Here is an 18,621-nt window from a genome sequence, read left to right as displayed (position 1 = left end):
TCATGATTAAATAAGCACATAAAAACGATATATTTAAGCACTGAGTGTTTACATTATCACTGCACACATCCTTTCATGTCCAAAAATTAAGCTAAAGTTTAAAATGGCACGTACTTTTTGTGAATTACGTTTTTGTGTACCTACATATACAGAGCATAATAATACGTCTGATAAGACTCTGAAGGTATTACTATCAAAGGGTAGAGAAGGGTCCACCTATTCAATACCCATTAGCTTGAATAATGTCCTATATAATTGGGGTCGAAACTAGTCCCAATTATGTAGGACACAATACAAGCTAATGGCATTGAATAGGCGGACCCTTCTCTATCCTTTGATAGTGATCAATTGTCAATACGGACCATAAGGGAATTCATAACTTATGATCTGAAGGTATTAACAATACTTCACAATTAATTTTGTGATCCAAACTGACAGTCCATTATTACACACAAAAGTATGCACTGAACTATACCATTAAGTGTATAATTAACAATAAAACTAAACTGAAAAAATCTGGTTAACTTCATTTCTTTGCTAAAATATACTTTAATAATAATAATAATAATAATCATAATAATTCAGAGAGATTCAAAATGAGAAGGATAATTACTCTGTGAAATCTATAAATTATATTTCACAAAATTATAAAGTAATACCATTATGTAATGCATACTGAACGCAGAACAAATTCAGTGGTACAAGAGTAGGAAATATGTGGGCATGGATATAAAAAGTGGACAATTTGGTGGGAATTGATTAATCAATGTTTTAGCATTCCACAATGTGTATCTGCATGAATAATAGTGGAAAAATTAAATTTCAAAGCAATCTAAACTTATAAAATTAACCAGAAAATTGAGAATATAATAACAGAATGTCAGTTTGATGATACGGTTTAAAAATCAAATGCGGACACAAATAAAATAAATACTTATTTTGAGTTTAATATTTACTCATGCATTTACTTTGTTAAACAATTCAATATTAAAGATTTAGAATAACAAATATAACTGGTGAAGAAACAAAACCTCGTATATCAAAATGCTCTTCCTATCCATTATATCCCAAAAGACTGGTCATGCCTCCTAACCACATATAGTCCATCAGAACAGTGTTCGTTGTGTTCATTTTCCTATGCAGAAGTGTAAAGGAAAATGAGCCATAAATACATTCTACTGTAGGAGTGCACTAATAAGTTTTGCAAACATACATGCCTACAGTACGGTACAGTAAGGTTAATCTTCTTGCACACATCTGCATAGGAAAACGAACATGAAAATTGTTATTGGTATTTACAGATGAGGAAGGACAGAAAAGATCCAAATGAATGAAAATCTACTGGGCAATTTGGAAAGAAAACTAATCAAAGAAGAAGGGGAAGAAGAAAAAGGCAGACCAGTTAGCTAACGATGAACTTTAAGTGCTGTGTATGGGAACAAAGGAGATGTCCCATAAAACTGCAAGTAGTTTTACATTGCACAGAAATAACAGCAGCAAATTAGGATATATTGCTTTTTATTTTTCAACTGTTTGCTGATAAACAATCTTTTCTAATTTCCATCCTAGGAAGGTAAATTAATTTACAATATTAAGATAAAATCTAATTACTTTCCTACACATACAGCATACTCACTATAATGAGAGTGAAAACAATAAAGAATCATAGGAATGCCTGCAAATAATTTACTGATTTCCTTAACCATCATTACACATGAATCTCCTAACTCTTTATGTAAGTTTCTGAGTATAAGTCTAGTGAAAGGACAAGTAAAGGAGGTTTTCATTATTTATGCAAAATACGCTTAGTTTGGCAGGTAAATGTGCAAGATAAATACCATAAGTGAGTAAAAGGAGCTTTATCTTTATTAATATAGCCACCATTTAAGAGTGTAATAGGGACTGAACCAAAATTTGCAATGTTAGTTTAGGTTAAGGGAATTATATTGTATTTTCTTTTACACATCACTTTTAAACAACAGGCCATTTGTCATTACTGCAATATTGATACAATAATGCTGGAGTGATGTATTATAAATAAAGATGTTAAATGAATTTGGATACTGATGCCGAACTGATGGACTATCTATCTTCTGTTGATGACCCCTCTTGATTTACAAAGATGAAGGCGGCAGTTGTTCTGATGTTTCAATTGGCAATCGCTTACTGAAGAAAGGAAAAGTAAGCATCAGGCAATGCGTAGCCATTGAAGATTTATGAAGAAAAATGTCAAATATCATACAGACTGCATGAATGAAGATCTATGTTAGATAATCTTGATATTGTTAAGAAATCTGCTTTCAATGCGAATCAGTATTTATAAACATATGCGAGTAGAGCTTGTGCTGCCACTGGTTTATTTTCTTGTTGGCTTCGATGCATATGAAGGGAACTAGTATGTGAGGCTGTCTTTGAGAGCTGAAATCACTATGTGAAAAGTACAATACAACCTCGATATCTCGAATCACCTCGGGACCTAAATTTTATTTCGAGTTATCGAAATTTCGGGATATAGAGAATACCGTTTTTGAGAATGCATAGCACATAATTGAATCATATGTGTCTACAGGCTTATACAGTATTTTTAATAGTATTTAAAAATATACAAACAAACAAACAAACTCTATTTTACAGCATCACTTTGATTATAAGCCTTATTATAATAACTTGTTAAAAGGCAGGATAAAGTACACACATTAGTGAAACAAGAAACATACCTCCATAAACACCTCCGGAAAAAAATCTGTTTGTCTCCTCTGTTTGTTACTGTTAACTCCCCCCCCCCCCCCCGCTTCCCGTTGAAACGGTTCGTCAATATCATGAGCCAATATTTGTAAATGGAGTTTGTCATCCGTGACTTCGGAGGTTGTTTTCGTACGTGACTGGTAATTAATTAACATCCGAGAAACAGCGAGGCTTCGACGACTTTCTGATCACCAGAAGTTTTAGTTTTTCGGTTCCCGTCACATTAGCTTCCAGCATCTTACTTATTGATTGTTCCTCACAAACCACAAATGCCGTATTGCACAGTAAATGTTGCACAAAATTCAAGTTACAGTGTATTTTTTGCTTCAAGGGAGGAAATGTTTACTTCGAGAAATTGAGAAATTCATGTAACCGAATTCTGAGTAATAGAGAAATAAATACACGTTAAGAATAGGACAAATGGCCGGGAAATTGAAGTTACTTCAAGATACTGAAAATTCGAGTAACGGAGGTTTGAGATATCGAGGGTAGATTGTAGTTTAAAAGAACATATTAAGGTATCTTATGAATAGCTAGTTGCTTTACGTCACACCGACACAGATAGGTCTTATGGCGATGATGGGACAGGAAAGGCCTGGGAATGGGAAGGAAGCGGCCGTGGCCTTAATTAAGGTACAGCCCAAGCATTTGCTTGGTGTGAAAATGGGAAACAACGGAAAATCATCTTCAGGGCTGCCGGCAGTGGGGTTTGAACCCACTATCTCCCAGATGCGAGCTCACAGCTGCACGCTCCTAACCGCACGGCCTACTCGCCCGGTATATCTTATGAATAGAGCATACATACGGTCAATATTAATTACTGCAGTAGATGATGATATTTTTGCTATACACCAAGTTTTTTCTCAGAACCTATTCTTAAGATTTAACGGCTTTATATTAACACCATCAATATATCATCAATGCTGGAACTTCTCAATAAACGTAGAAGTTAACAATCCTAGAAAGAAAAATTTGCAGCTGCCAACATAAAACCTGTTCTCCAAATACTGCACATAAGAGAAATTAAAGCTACATATCAGCTGTCCCGGTATGAATTCTATATCTTTGAATAAGAATTTTGTACTTAATGAGTATAGTATCCAGTAACATCATAAACATTACACCGGCCTGCGAAGATTTTCTGGCAAATGTAATTGTATGTGGTATATCACATTTAGTGTCCTTATGTAAAAAGTAATACCAGTTGTTTCGTATCACGTACAGATTTGTCAAGTCCATCTCATGTTTATGGTAATGGAGCTTCGTTGTTGTAAATGAGGTTTGGATTGGTTGTATGGAATGCAGGTATGGACATGTCTGAGAGAAAATATTGTATGTGCTCTGTTTTGGAGGAGAGTAGGTAATAATCATACAGGAACACCGGAAGAACAATTAGAACAGTTGCAGTTCGTGCATGCGCAATGTCAGACAAGGTCAAAATGCCTCCATAGTCTGAGAGGAGAATCTGAGAACGTGTGTCAGTTTGTGTTAAAATGGCAAGTGGCAGTAATGTTCATATGCAAAAATGTGTGAACAATCCCAACTCTTTCTGTTATATATGTGGCCAGTATACATTTAAAGGCCGGAAGTGAAATGTTACGCCATTTATAAAAAGCTTGTACTTGGCATATTTTAATATGAAGTTAGGTGATCAGGACAAGAATTTTGTACCCCATATTGTGTGTAAAACCTGCGGCAATGGTACAGTGGGTTGTTGCCGTCAGTGCCATTCAGAATCCCAATGGCTTGGCGGGAATAAAGAAATAATTTTGACGAATGTTATTTCTGAAAGTGTCCGGGTTCAATACGAAAAACAAAAAGCACATTCTGTATCCCTGCCTCCCATGTGTCATAACCCATGTACCACATGGACCTGATATTCCTGTCCCAAAACTACCAATACAGTTACCAGAGAGTGTCTCTTCGTCATCTTCAAGTGCGGAGGATGCTGATGATGATGCCTTTGTACCGGATGTTGAGGATAAAACTCCACGTCTTTATAAACAGTGTGACTTAAATGATTTGGTGCGTGACCTAGGCCTCACTAAAGGAAAGAGTGAACTTTATTATTATTATTTTTTGCTAGTTGCTTTACGTCGCACCGACACGGATAGGTCTTATGGCGATGGCGATGATGGGACAGGAAAGGGCTAGGAGTGGGAAGAAAGCAGCCATGGCATTAATTAAGGTACAGCCCCAGCATTTGCCTGGTGTGATAGTGAACTTTAAGGATCAAGATTAAAAGAGAGAAATTTTTTTTAGTTCCTGGGGCAAATTCATATTATTACAGAAATCGGGAGGAAGAATTCCGGCAGTTTGTTTGTTTGCGAAGATGAACTTGTGTTTTGCTGTGATTTGCCTGGCTTGATTTGTTGTCTTGGAACTATTTATCAAGCAAAGGACTGACATCCATTTATTGATACCAGTAAAAGAATTCTCAAAGGTGTTCTTCTGCACAATGGAAATAAACTTGCTTCAGTGCCAGTCGCCCATTCAATATCTCTTTGTGAAAACTATCACAATTTATCTATGGTGTTGCAGAAACTGAACTACAATGAACACAGATGGTTACTGTGCTGTGATTTAAAAGTGTATGGTATCATATTAGGGCAGCAAGGAGGATATACGAAGTTCCCCTGTTTCTGTGTGTGGGACTGTCGGGACAGGAATCGTCACTGGTAAGTGTCTGAGTGGCCCAAAAGGAAACAGTTCATGTCTGGAGGGAAAAACATTGTAAATTGTCCATTAATTGATCCTCAAAATGTGTTATTGCCCCCTTTACATATTAAATAGGGAATTATGAAGAAGTACGTGAAGAGTTTGGATAGAGGCAGTCCCTGCTTTCGGTACCTCTGTCAGAAATTTCCAGGACTGTCGGATATCAAAATTAAGGAAGGTGTTTTTGACGGCCCCCAAATTCGGAAGCTTATGAAGGATCCGACATTTAGTATGATGAATGAAACACAGCTTCAGGCATGAGAATCATTCAAGGATGTTTGCAGCAAATTCCTGGGTAATGTTAAAGATGTCAACTACCAACAGATTGTGGAAACCATGCTGTACAACTTCCAGAAATTGGGTTGCCGCATAAGCTTAAAATGACATTTCTTGCACAGTCATCTGCATTCTTTTCCTGCAAATTTAGGAGCATTCAGCGAGGAACAAAGTGAGTGGTTCCATCACGATCTAAAAGGAATGGAACGAAGGTATCAGGGGTGATGAGACGTCTCCATGATGTCAGATTACTGTTGGTGTCTAGTGCGAGAAAACACTACTGAGGAACACAAACACAAATCAGCACAGCGTTCATTCACATCATAGTGCAGCAAACAATAGTGTTCTTGTAGTGAGATTCATACATTCTAGCAATGAACATGTTACTTTTTTGTATATTCGTTGCAATTTGATCATGTTTCATTAAAATTATGATGTCTTCTATCGAAATTACAACAATATGTCAAATTTGGATTTCAAATAGCAAAAAAACTGTATGTGATAGGCAAAGACAGTTTACATATTTGAAATCAGCACACCTTAATTAGGGTAAATCACCTCTTCAACCTTTCGCTGGAGAGAAATTTTTTTGCAGGCCTGTGTTATTAAATACATCAAATTATAGGAAGTAATAAACATGCATTCTGTTAACGAGTTTTGTTTGTTTCATTTCTAGATTACCATTATGCACTGAATCAAGGAATTAAAGTAGACTTGTTGAAAATGTTATATTTGATGTGAACTTAACTAGAGATCTCATAATTACTAGCAGGTTTTGCTAACTGAACACAACAACGAGGAAATGGGTTCAACAAACCAACATCTCAACTCATGATGCAACAAATACTAAAATGACTAGTGACATCAAGCAACCTACATCCTACATTTATTCCAAAACTTTCAGAATAAATCTAGCATTCTCAACTTACACACTACACCTTGCGATCAAAAGCTGATGAGGTATGTCACCATACACAAATCATACAACAGTAATTTGGACTCAATTTTGATAATCACTGTTGAACTATCTTCTGACAGAGCAGGTCAAGCAATGTAAGGGTGTGGGCTGGGAAAGGATTGTTAGTTTCTCCTCTGCAAGTGGCCATTGCACTATAAGAAGAAAAGGACAACTTGACAAACAGGAACATCACAGTGTACCTCTCTAAAATCTTTACAGTGTTGACAGAAAGACCAAATTCCAGGTTAGTAGGATTTTTGTTTTACCATGACAAAACTCTAGCAAACATGATTACGAAAGCAAGCAGCACAGTCACGGCCAAGGAACCTCCAACTTTATGAGGAATTTAAACCAGAGAACTGCATAATTTCCTTTAACTTTGCTGAGAAATTTACAAATAAAATGATCATAAACTGCAACCTACGTGTAAACAGGACCAATATGCAGCAGTATAATACTGTAGAAATTACTTTCACTCACATGCCAGAGCCTGTATTTATTCTTTACTGAGATGAAGCTTTAACCTCACTAACAGTGAAATGAAGGTAAGACTATAGTCAAATGTAGATAAAACAAACACCATTTTTTACAATTTCTTCAGGTTATTGAATAAGTTTAGTCTTATGCATTTTCCTTCAAATCACTGTTCATGATTCTCACAAGCAGTGGAGACAGGTAACAAACAAGCACCAAATGATGAACAGCTGTACTTATCTGGAAATGCCCTGTTTTCTCCAATACTAACTGCACTACAGCAGGGAAGCAAATATATTAATCTTTAACTGTTCACAAAAGCTAAAACACAGCAATAGTCTGGAATTTCCTCGTTTTCATTGTCATCACCATCATCTCACTCGTCCAGCTCCTGCCAGGTTGGGAAGTTTCCTCAAGTATTTAATATAATTACATATCTACACTATTTAATCCTGTCCACGGTGTAGTGATACATATGGAGTAAAGTTTTCTTGTGTCCCTAAATAAACAGGATCCATAAAAAGGAATCATTTTAACAATATACACTGTCTGAAAAAAAATAAAAACAATTGAAGCATCCAGAAGAAATGGTCGGATGTCAATGTAACTTCGTACACGTACAAACCATTGGTGGGTGTACATGATTCGAGTTGCAATTCTCTACAACACATAGAACGGCCACCAGAGTGCATTATTTTTGTTCGTATTTCGTGTTACCAGGCTTGGTAGAGTATTAAAGGTGTGTGAACGGCGTCAGATGTTAGTGATCACTGTGAAACATGGAAATGCCATGTAAGACAGCGTTATCAGCATCTAACAGTTTGAAAGGGTCCTCATTGTGGGTTCTATTTGGCTGGCTGGTTGAATTTTGCAATATCCGGATTTATGGGGCATTCGGATGTGACAGTGGCCAGATGTTGGAATGCACAGTAACATGAGGGCAGGCATACTCGTCGTCGAAGTTCTGGTCGATCATGTCTGACCACCACAAGGGAGGATCGTCGTACTGTGCACCAAGCACATTGCAACCCCTCTGCACCTGCACCTTCCATGCAAGAACAAGTATAGTACGCAAACTTTTTCTTGAGCCCTGAACTCCATAGTGCCGAATGGGAACTAGGGCTCAATTAAAAGTTCGCGTACTATAATGGGTTCCCTGCAACGTTCTGTGTTATCCCGCACCATTGGTCAAAGACTAGCTGCAGCCAGACTAGGGAATCCCTATCCCATGCGTAGGCTGCCAATAACACCTCAACACAAACGGTGTGTTTGGAGTGGTGGCATGACCAGGAAGTATGGACTGCTGATGAATGGCATAGCATTGTGTTTAGCAATAAATCGCAGTTCTGCACTACCCTGGATGACCTGAGTTGAGGTCCTATTTTTGTAATGTTCTGGAGAGACACAGCGGACTTACTCCCGGCATCGTGGTGTGGGGAGCCATTGGGTATGACTTCAGGCCATGGCTGGTGGTAATTAAGGTAATTCTGTCAGCACAATGGTACATCACGGACATCCTGCATCCTCATGTGCTACCTCGTGGTGCTAATTTTCAACAGTACAATGTTCGCCCACACACGGCATGTGTCTCTATGAACTGTCAGTGTGATATTGAAGTACTCCCGTGGTCAGCACATTCCCCAGATTTGTCCTCCAATATTATACGTATGGGAGCAGCTCCGACGTCAACTCCATCCCAGTGTCAGTATCCAGGATAGCAAAAACCAGTTACAACAGTTGTAGGCCAGCTTGTCTCAGAAGAGGTTACAATGGCTTTATGACACCCTTACCAACCGAATCAGTGCATGCATCCAGGCCAGAGGGGATGTAGCATCATACTGATAAGTGGGCTTGCACTGCCAAGTTCTTTGTAAATTTGACACTATTTTGTAATCACTGAAGTAACATCACACACCCTCTCAAGACATGAAGTTTCATATCATTTCCTCCTCCCCTTCTCGCTGCTTCAAAAATTTTTGTCAGACAGTGTATGTTCACCACGCTATAAATTGTTGTTCATATAACAAAATACAGCACAAGAAATATCACTTCCAAACTTCCAATATGTGAAACTGGAAATCCAAGCAAGTGATCTCAATAGTTTAACCACAATATAAAAATTGTCCTCTTGAAAATCCAAAGATATGAAGTATAAAACATAGTAAGTAAGGTAGGAGACTAAACAAACAAACAAACAAACAAACAAACAAATAAATAAATAAATAAATAAATAAATAAATAAATAAATAAATAAATAAATAAATAAATAAATAAATAAATAAATAAATAAATAAATAAATAAATAAATAAAGTTCCTGTTACAAACATCACAACAGGCCAAGGAGAACATATTAAATCATGAAACATGTCACCACTACGATCAAATACTGCACTATTTGTGTCGATGCCATGGCGAGACTAATGAACACCGGATTAAAAGTTCCCATCGTATACCAACAAGCTGCAAACACTCCCATTGACGAGTTCAGATCAATGAACAATCTGCAAGCGCAGCGGAGGAAGTGATCCAATGATCCTAATTAAAGGTAGGTACCAAAATTAAGAAAGGAAACCATGTGAAACAATAGGTTGGTTGAAATGCAGATAAATGAATGTGTAGGATTGTGTTCAGAAAGACTGATATAAGAGAAAAAAATCATACTAGGGTATCCAAGATCAAAGAAATTTACTTTTTTAACATATGATTAAGAATGAACTAACCAACAAGTAATTCACTTGAAAATAAGTAAATAAACTTTGAATAATCCTTAAACCAAACCTAGAATAGCTATTTAATAGTAGTAACAGAGATATTGTAGAATTTACTCATTATGCCCATTATGGTAAGTATGAAATGTAGTTCTTACCACAAATTCAGGGACTTAAGTTTTGACTTAATTCAGTCATCCTCAGCCTAAAAATACAACAAAAAAACATGCTATATATCTAGTATGACTGTACTTATGATAAGTAACAAACACTTAGCTTTTTATCTTATTTGTAGGCTGACAATGAGTTTGAATTAAGCTTAAACTTAAGTTCCTGAATTGGAGTCATTTGTGATAAATATAGTTCTCAAAATTATCATACTGGAATACTATCAGGCTCCACGGCTAAATGGTTAGCATGCTGGCCTTTAGTATAAGGGGTTCTGGTTTCAATACCCAGCCGGGTCGGACATTTTTATTTCAGTGGGTAATTCCCCTGGCTTGGGGGCTGGGTGTTTGTGCCCTCTTTAGCATGAGAACTCATCCCAGGTAAGGCTCCATCCTCACAGAAGCAGGTTGCCCATAGGGCATGGACCTGAAAGACCTACACAAAGCCTCTCTCTGGCGGCCACATGAAAAAAAAAAAAAAAAAATTTAATACTACAGATATATCCATATATCCAAAAGCCATCAACAGATAACAGATAGATACTTTTGAGAAATCCATCAGACCATAGACACGGTCTGAACAGAGGATGAGAGAGAAGCTCATATCGACAAAGCTGAAAATCATTAAAAAGTTGTTAAGTTAAAATGAATAGTTTATCAAAAGCCGATGGCAACCTTTTGGAAATCGTAATGGCGGTGGTCTGGATGATTGACTGATATGGCCTAGTAATAATATTAAACATGGCTTAGATATGTTAATACTGTTACACAGTTAAAAACAGGAAACTATAGCCATAACCAACTCCTGAGGACATGCAGCTCTCTCTATAGGAATGTATAATGTAGTGATGATGGCTTCCACCTGGGTAAAACATTCTGCAGGTAAAATAGTCCCCCATTTGAATATACAAGAGGGGACAATCTTATCTACAATTTGCTTTACATCACACTGACATAGATAGATCTTATGGCGACGATGGGATAGGAAAGGGGTAGGAGTGGGAAGGAAGCGACTGTGGCCTTAATTAAGGTACAGCTTCAGCATTTGCCTGATGTGAAAATTGGAAACCACAGAAAACTATCTTCAGGGCCATTGACAGTGGGGTTTGAACCAACTATCATCTCCCGAATACAAGCTGACAGCTGCGCGACCCTAACTGCACGGCCACTTGCTCGGTAAGGGAACAATCAGTAAGATGAATTTTGATATTCTGCGAGTCAAGAGCATGGAATGTTTGAAGTTTGAACTGTTGTAGTAGGTTAGAGAATCTGAAAAAGGAAAAGGATAGATTTAAGTTAGATGTAATTGGTATAAGTGAAGTACACTGGCAGGAAGAGCAGGATTTTTTGTCAGGTGACTACAGAATTATCAACACAAAATCAAACAGGGGAAATGCAGGAGTTGGTTTAATAATGATTAAGAAAATAGGGCATCGGGTAAACTATTATGACCAACATAGTGAACGGATTATTGCTGTCAAGATAATAGACACCAAGCTAATGCCCACCACAATAGTGCAGATCTATATTTTCTTACCAGTTCAGAAGATGATAAAGAAATCTAAAGAATATATAAAGAGAGAGATGATTTTTTAATGGGATGATAACAACTTACTGCCATTTATTAATGCAACAAAACTACGAAAAATAAGATATTCAAGTAAACTGGGAGCTTCATTTAGTGCAGTAACATGAAAAGATGGACAGGTACACCTGTAATATTATAAGTAAGGTTATGTGAATGAATCCGATCCACGAAATGTCACTGTAATATTTGTCCCAAATGGAAGATAATAGTTACTTTTACTCAAATAAAGTGTAAAATCTGCGGTAAATTAAGAAATAGCATCGTTACTAGAGAAATATATATACATACTTAACGGACTGTAGACAGTACTCCATTTATGTTGCATTCTGCTGATCGTGCCGTCTTTTGTTTCTTTCTTGAGGTCCAGGGCTAGCACCAACGAATGGGAGTGCTATGTCTGTGAATTCTTATTATCTTTGTTCACATGACTAGCAGGGCAGTTCAAACAGCAAAATAGCATGATCCCTGGACCAATAAATATATTACTTTTTTTTGTTGAAAGGAAATTAGCATGATCCCTGGACCAATAAATATATCACTTAATGAATGAGTTAGGGCACAAAACAAATGAGCAACATCAAGAAAACGACACCTAATTAATTCAAATAACTTCAGTGAGCAAAGACATCACACACGAAAGTGTTAGACTAACAAAGATATATGGAAGCGCTCCGACATAGAAGAAAAAATAGTTGTAAGGTAGTAAAGTACGTATCCATATTATTCTCTACACGTAAAATAATTCATACTATTTCTTAATTTACCACAGATTTTACACCTTATTTAAGTAAAAGCAATTATTATCTTCCATTTGGGACAAATATTACAGTGACATTTCGTGGATCGGATTCGTTGATGTAACCCAGGGCCTCTCAAACGCCCAAACTCTCACGCGTGCAGAGCGAGGAGCATAGGCTCTGTGCACTGTGCATCGGAACGCTTCGCCTCAACTCGGCTTGACTCGGATGGTGTAGTGTGCTGAGAGCGACGAAGCGTTTGATGGTAGACGATGTGTTTATCAGTGAAATAGATAAGCGCACGACAACAACATAATAATGGAGCAACCTGTTTCGAAGAAAGCAAAGACTTCCGAAAGTCCATTTCAATCGAACTGGAAACTTGCGGGTTTTTTTTGTTTGTTTGTCGTGACGATAACGCCAAATGCTTAATCTGTGGGACAATAATTACGTGCGTAAGATAATCGTCTATTGAAAGACACTACAACAGACTACATTCGGAAAATTATTGTGAAATCATAGGAGACGTCAGAGAGAAAGAATTAAGGAAGTTGAAACAGCTTGAAGAGCATTCTATATCCACAAATGAGGTTTGTTCCAGTACTGTAGCATTTTCATTTTGGTTACGGGTTCTGCATTTTTTAAAATTATGTTTACATTCCTCTCAAACATGTATGTGTATTTCTAATTCACTTTTTAAATTTTTTTAATAACACTGGTAACCTTGTCCCATACAACTGAGCGTCTCCGCTCACCACACGTAAACATTTCGCAGTGGGGGAGAAACAGCAGTGAAGGTGAGGAACGCGGAGACAGGCCGAACGGGGAGACAGGTGTAGGGAGAGAGGAGTGGGGGGTCTGCACTCTGATCAACCAAGCAAAGTCGTCTTTTGCACCGTGCACAGTGCATGCACCACGCGCATGCACCACGCGCATGCACCCTGAGAGGCCCTGATGTAACCTATAAGTAATAAGCATTAAGTAGGAAATCTAAATTTAGAAACCCATATTATTCACACTTAGCAATTCTTTTGAGGTTAAATATATGTACAAGATGACTGAACTCAATGGAAGTGATGTTAAGTAACAGCTGTATAGAGGTTCCAAATGGTAACCATGATGGATGCCAAGGATGACAAAACAACTGATCAATACAACATATGTAATAAGAAAATTAACAACAATAACGAAGCCACTGAATGCGAAAGCTGCCATATATGGCAACACTTAACCTGCGCTTATTTATTTAGCAAATGGCATAAAATGTACATATATACAATTGAATATTATTACAATAACAAGAAAACAATTTCATATCAGGATGTCCAGCTCTTCCATCCACTCTAACACTGCCTCTAATGGAATCAAGAAATCAGCCCAGCTAACCGAGTAAGCACGTAGCTTACAGCTGCCGATGATGTGATATTAATCATTAAGATTGCCCTCGTGGAGACTATCACAGCAAGTAACATTATCATAGCCGACGACCTAAACTGTAGGATAAAATTAGCAACTAAAGGAGTAAAGAACTCTTACAACTGATGTCTGAAGAAATAACAAACACAATAAAAGATATTTTGTTCATACCGGCACAAGCACAACAGACAAAAAGTTCTACAAAGGTATATGCTTTAACCAGTACACTCATCCTGCTTCACAAAACACAAAGAGCAGCAGCTGCTGGCTAAAGATAACATCAGAGCTATATAGAACCTTTGTATTTATGGGAATGTCCACATCCTAATCTATGGGATCAAACCAATGTGGGGAAAGTTAAGCACAAGAGATCTACTCTGTATAGAGAAGGTCAATGCCCACTTCCTGAAGGCTGCCATCGGAATATCTAGGTTTACCCTCTCACAATTAGTTTACTAATTCGTACGAGTAACCTTTATAATGAAGGACTTGAGATATAAATTCACTCTGTCCTACACAAATAACTGGAGGAAATTTCTTGTAAAGAGGGAGAAGAAAAGGAAGGAAATTTGGCCAGAATTTTATAACACAGAGGAAATGATGATCAAATCTTGGACCGGTAATAACCAAGTGTTCGAGCACGCACGCACAGAGTTCCTGAGCCATTGGAATTAACCAATGAAGGTTAAAGTCCCCAACCCAGCTGGGAATCGAACCAGGGATCCTCTGGACCAAAGGCCAGCATGTAAACCATTTAGCCATGAAGCCAGACAATAACATGTATTCCATTGCGTGAAGCGTGCAAAGTCAATCATAGAATTCTATAGTAACTGATGCATCTCCAACTACTGCTTAATCTTATACACGAGTATGTTATGCATAATTTGTGTTGTGATGTGAGAATGGAATGTACTGGTAGGCCAAGGAAGAGAAGGAAATATAGTAGGAGAAATTGGACAGGGACAAAGGAATGAAAGAGGAAGTGGGCTGGTAGATTTCTGCACTGATCATAATTTAGACTTTGCTAATACTTGGTTCAAACACTACAAGTGATGGCTATCTACATGGACTAGACCTGGAGACAGTGGAAGGTATCAAAGAGACTTCATTATGAATGGCAGAGATTCAGAAATCAGGTGGTGGATTGCAAGACCTTCCCAGGAGCAGACAAGGACTCTGACTACAACTATGTGGACATGAAATGTCATCTGAAGTTGAAGAAATTCAAGAAAGGAAGGAATGCAAAGAGATGGGTTCTATATAAGTTGAAGAATAAGTGAGGGGTTGTCAAGGCACATGTTGTAAGGACTACAGTAAATGAATAGGTTGAAAGAAATGCAATAGATGAAGAGTAGGCAGTCCTGAGGAATGAGATCAGTAGGGCCACTGAAGAAAGGAAGAAAAGCAAGATCTAGTTAGAACCAATGGGTAACTAATTAACAGCAAAGTACAAGAATGTAAAGGCATGAGGAGGGAAGAAAAGAATACAGGCAATTAAGGAATGAAACAAAGTGCAGGGAAGCTACACAAGAATGGGTGAAAGAGAAGTGCAAGGATGTTGAAGGCTGTAGAAAACAGATGCTGGTATATAGGAAAACCAAGGAAATCTTTGGAGAAAGGAAACTAGGTGTATGAATATTAAGAGCTCAACCACTTCTAGGGAAAGAAGACAAGGCAGAAAGATGGCAAGAACATATTCAACAACTGTATCAAGGGAAAGAAGTAGATAATCTGGAAAAATTGCTGCACACAGTCTTAGAGGAGTAAAGCAGATGAGATCCCAACAAAAGTAATGAAATTCAGTCTTCGAAGTCAGGTGATGGAGGAAATATATTATTAGGAGATGAAGTCTTAATGAAAGTAGGTGAATATTGATACTTGGGTAGTAGAGTAACTAACAATGGCAGAACTTTTACAATCTGCTTTACCTTGCACCGACACAAATCGATTTTATGGTGACGATGAGATAGGGAAGGGATAGGACTGGGAAGGAAGTGACTGTGACCTTAATTATGGTGAGAAAATGGGGAACCATGGAAAACCATCTTCAGGGCTGCCGACAGTGGGGTTCAAACCCACTATCTCCCGACTGCAAGCTGATAGCTATGTGACCCAAACCGCACAGCCACTTGCTCGGTATTGGCAGAACCAAGGAGGACATAAAATGCAGACTAGCACACGCAAGGAAGGCCTTCCTTAAGAAAAAGAAATTTGCTCACTTGGATTAGAAATACGTTTTTAAAGACTTTTGTCTGGAGCGTGGCATTGTATGGAAGTGAAACGTGAACAGTAATTAGTTCAGAAAGAAAGAGAATGGAAGGTTTTGAAATGTGGTGTTACATAAGAATGCTGAAGGTGTGATGGGCACCAATAGATAAAATCACAAATGAAGGGATACTGAATTGGTGAGCGGAGTACAATTTGGCGAAATATGACCAGAAGAAGAAATTGATAACACACATCTTAATACACCCAGGACTGTTCAGCTAGTTTTTGAGGGAAGTGTAGGTGATAACAATGGTAGGGGTAGATCAAAGCATGAACACGACAAACAGATTAGATATAGGATGTAGTTGTTACGTGGAAATGAAAAGATTAGCATAGGACAGGGTGGCATGGAGTGCTGCATCAAACTAGCCTATGGACTGATAACCCAAACAACAACGTCCACACCGATGATGACGGGAAGAGTCATAAGAAGTCTGATGATAAAAATAAGTATTTCATCAGTTTCATTTAGGATTAAAGTAGGCCTACCTAATGTAACGAAGAATGTAGAACATGATTTGATGGTCCTCAATGACAAAATGAGAAATGCTGACTATGGCCCAAACAAACAAGCAAACAAACAAACATGATTTTTTTACTCACAGCTACCAGTGACGAAAAAGTGGAAGTAGATGCATTAATGGTGTGTCCCTGTGAAAAATTAAAAATCTACAGCCTGTTTCCAGTCATTCGACCAGATCAGGAATGGGGAAAAAGAAACCCAACTTTAATGCCATCCCTTAATAATATCAATGAGCTAAATGCAGTACTGGAAGGTTACATTGTTTTAGGAAAAGATTAGCAATTAACAAACTGCCTCCCTAAATTCCTAGGAAATAAGATGTTTTAATAGAATAAGTTTCCTACCATGGGAAAAACACCCCTGTTAATCAAAATTAAAGAGCAAACATGGCCACTGAAAATATTTTATTCACAGCTTGTTTTCCTAGACAGGATAATAAAAATATATATTTTTAATAGTCAAAAGTTCTTCTTATAAGAATTTCATAAAGTATATGGGATTTAACAAAGCAGTGAGGATACTACCAAATTGTATGGTCTATCTGACATACTTTCGATCAGATGATAATATGTACAGTTGAAGTGTGTTATCAATCATAATTAATTCAACTCTTGCAGGAATCATCATAGGCAGGAATACAAACATAATAATTTGAAAGTCAAGATTCGTGTCTGTGATCGAGTATGAAGGAAAAGAAAAACCTGCCAATGTCATAGAAGAATGGAGCAAGAAATCTGGAGAAAAATCTACAAGAATCCTACCTCTGACAATGTGTCAGCCGAAGATTACACTGACATCAACACTGGAGCAATTATGGAAATGGTGGTTCCACAAGAAGCATTTTCTACAGTGCAATGCAAGAAAATGAAGGGTCATGTAAGTGAAGACATCAAAGCTAGTACACTAGTAAAGAAAGTGAAGGACAGAAATCTACATCTTGCTGGATTCAAAGTGAATTCTGTTCCTTTTTATCTTGTTTAGAAAAACAACAAAGATAATCTTCTGAAATGACAAGGTAAACTTACTACCTATACAGTCTAGTGAATTTTTTCAGGTTATCATGATTTCACTATAACAAAAATAATTTGTAAGAAAGAAGCCAGGTCCTGGATGAAACTATCTTTACACCGGTCTGTTTTCAGACCAATTTTGTTGCGCAGGAGTGAATGCTGGGTGGACTCACGATATCTTATTCATAAGCTAGAAGTAATAGATATGAAAGAAGCGAGAATGATCACTGCTACTAACAGGTGGAATCAATGGCAGGAGGGTACTCGGGACGAGATGATAAAGGCTAAGTTAGGAAAGAACTCGATGGAAGGAGTAACACACACAAACTGGCTTCAGTGGTGGGGTCATGTGAGGCAAATGGAGGAAGATAGGCTACCTAGGAGAACTATGGACTTAGTCATAGAGGGTATGAGAATAAGACTGAGACAAAGACAATGATAGTTAGACTCAGTTTGTAATGATTTAAAGATAACAGGTATGGAACTAAAAGAGGCCTTAGCCCTAGTTACAAACAAACGATTGTGGAGGCGTTTAGTAACTTCACAGAGGCTTGCAGACTGAATGCTGAAAGGCATTGCAGCCTATAATGAAAAAAATGTAAAAATTATCTGTCCCCAGAATGTTATTATATTGATGCTTGTAATAAAAAGGCTAAAACTTCAAGTTACAACTCTCATAAAAGTGCTTTTGTACAATGACCTATTACATGGGCAGAATTCTAAAAAAATTGTCTTAAAAATTCTACATTCACCTTAGTCTTGCAAGTAATCACATCAACCTTCCCTTGTATAAAATATGTCAAAACATATCAAAATTAAATTTTGCTACTCTTCTTTAACAATCTTATGGAGAATATCAATGAACTCCTTGAGTTAGACCAGCAGAATAATTTTCTTTAAATGTTACAATCTTCAACTTCTTCAGTGACCGTCAATGAGATATAAAAGGAAAAGGTTATTCTCATTCATTTTTCCGGCTTGTACACACTTTCAAAATTATACAGAATATTTTCGTGCTTTATACTGTTTAAG

This window comes from Anabrus simplex, chromosome 6 (assembly GCF_040414725.1).
Source record: "Anabrus simplex isolate iqAnaSimp1 chromosome 6, ASM4041472v1, whole genome shotgun sequence".
Classification (NCBI taxonomy): domain Eukaryota; kingdom Metazoa; phylum Arthropoda; class Insecta; order Orthoptera; family Tettigoniidae; genus Anabrus; species Anabrus simplex.
The sequence above is the reverse complement of the archived record's forward strand: the minus strand, read 5'-3'. Positions refer to the sequence as shown.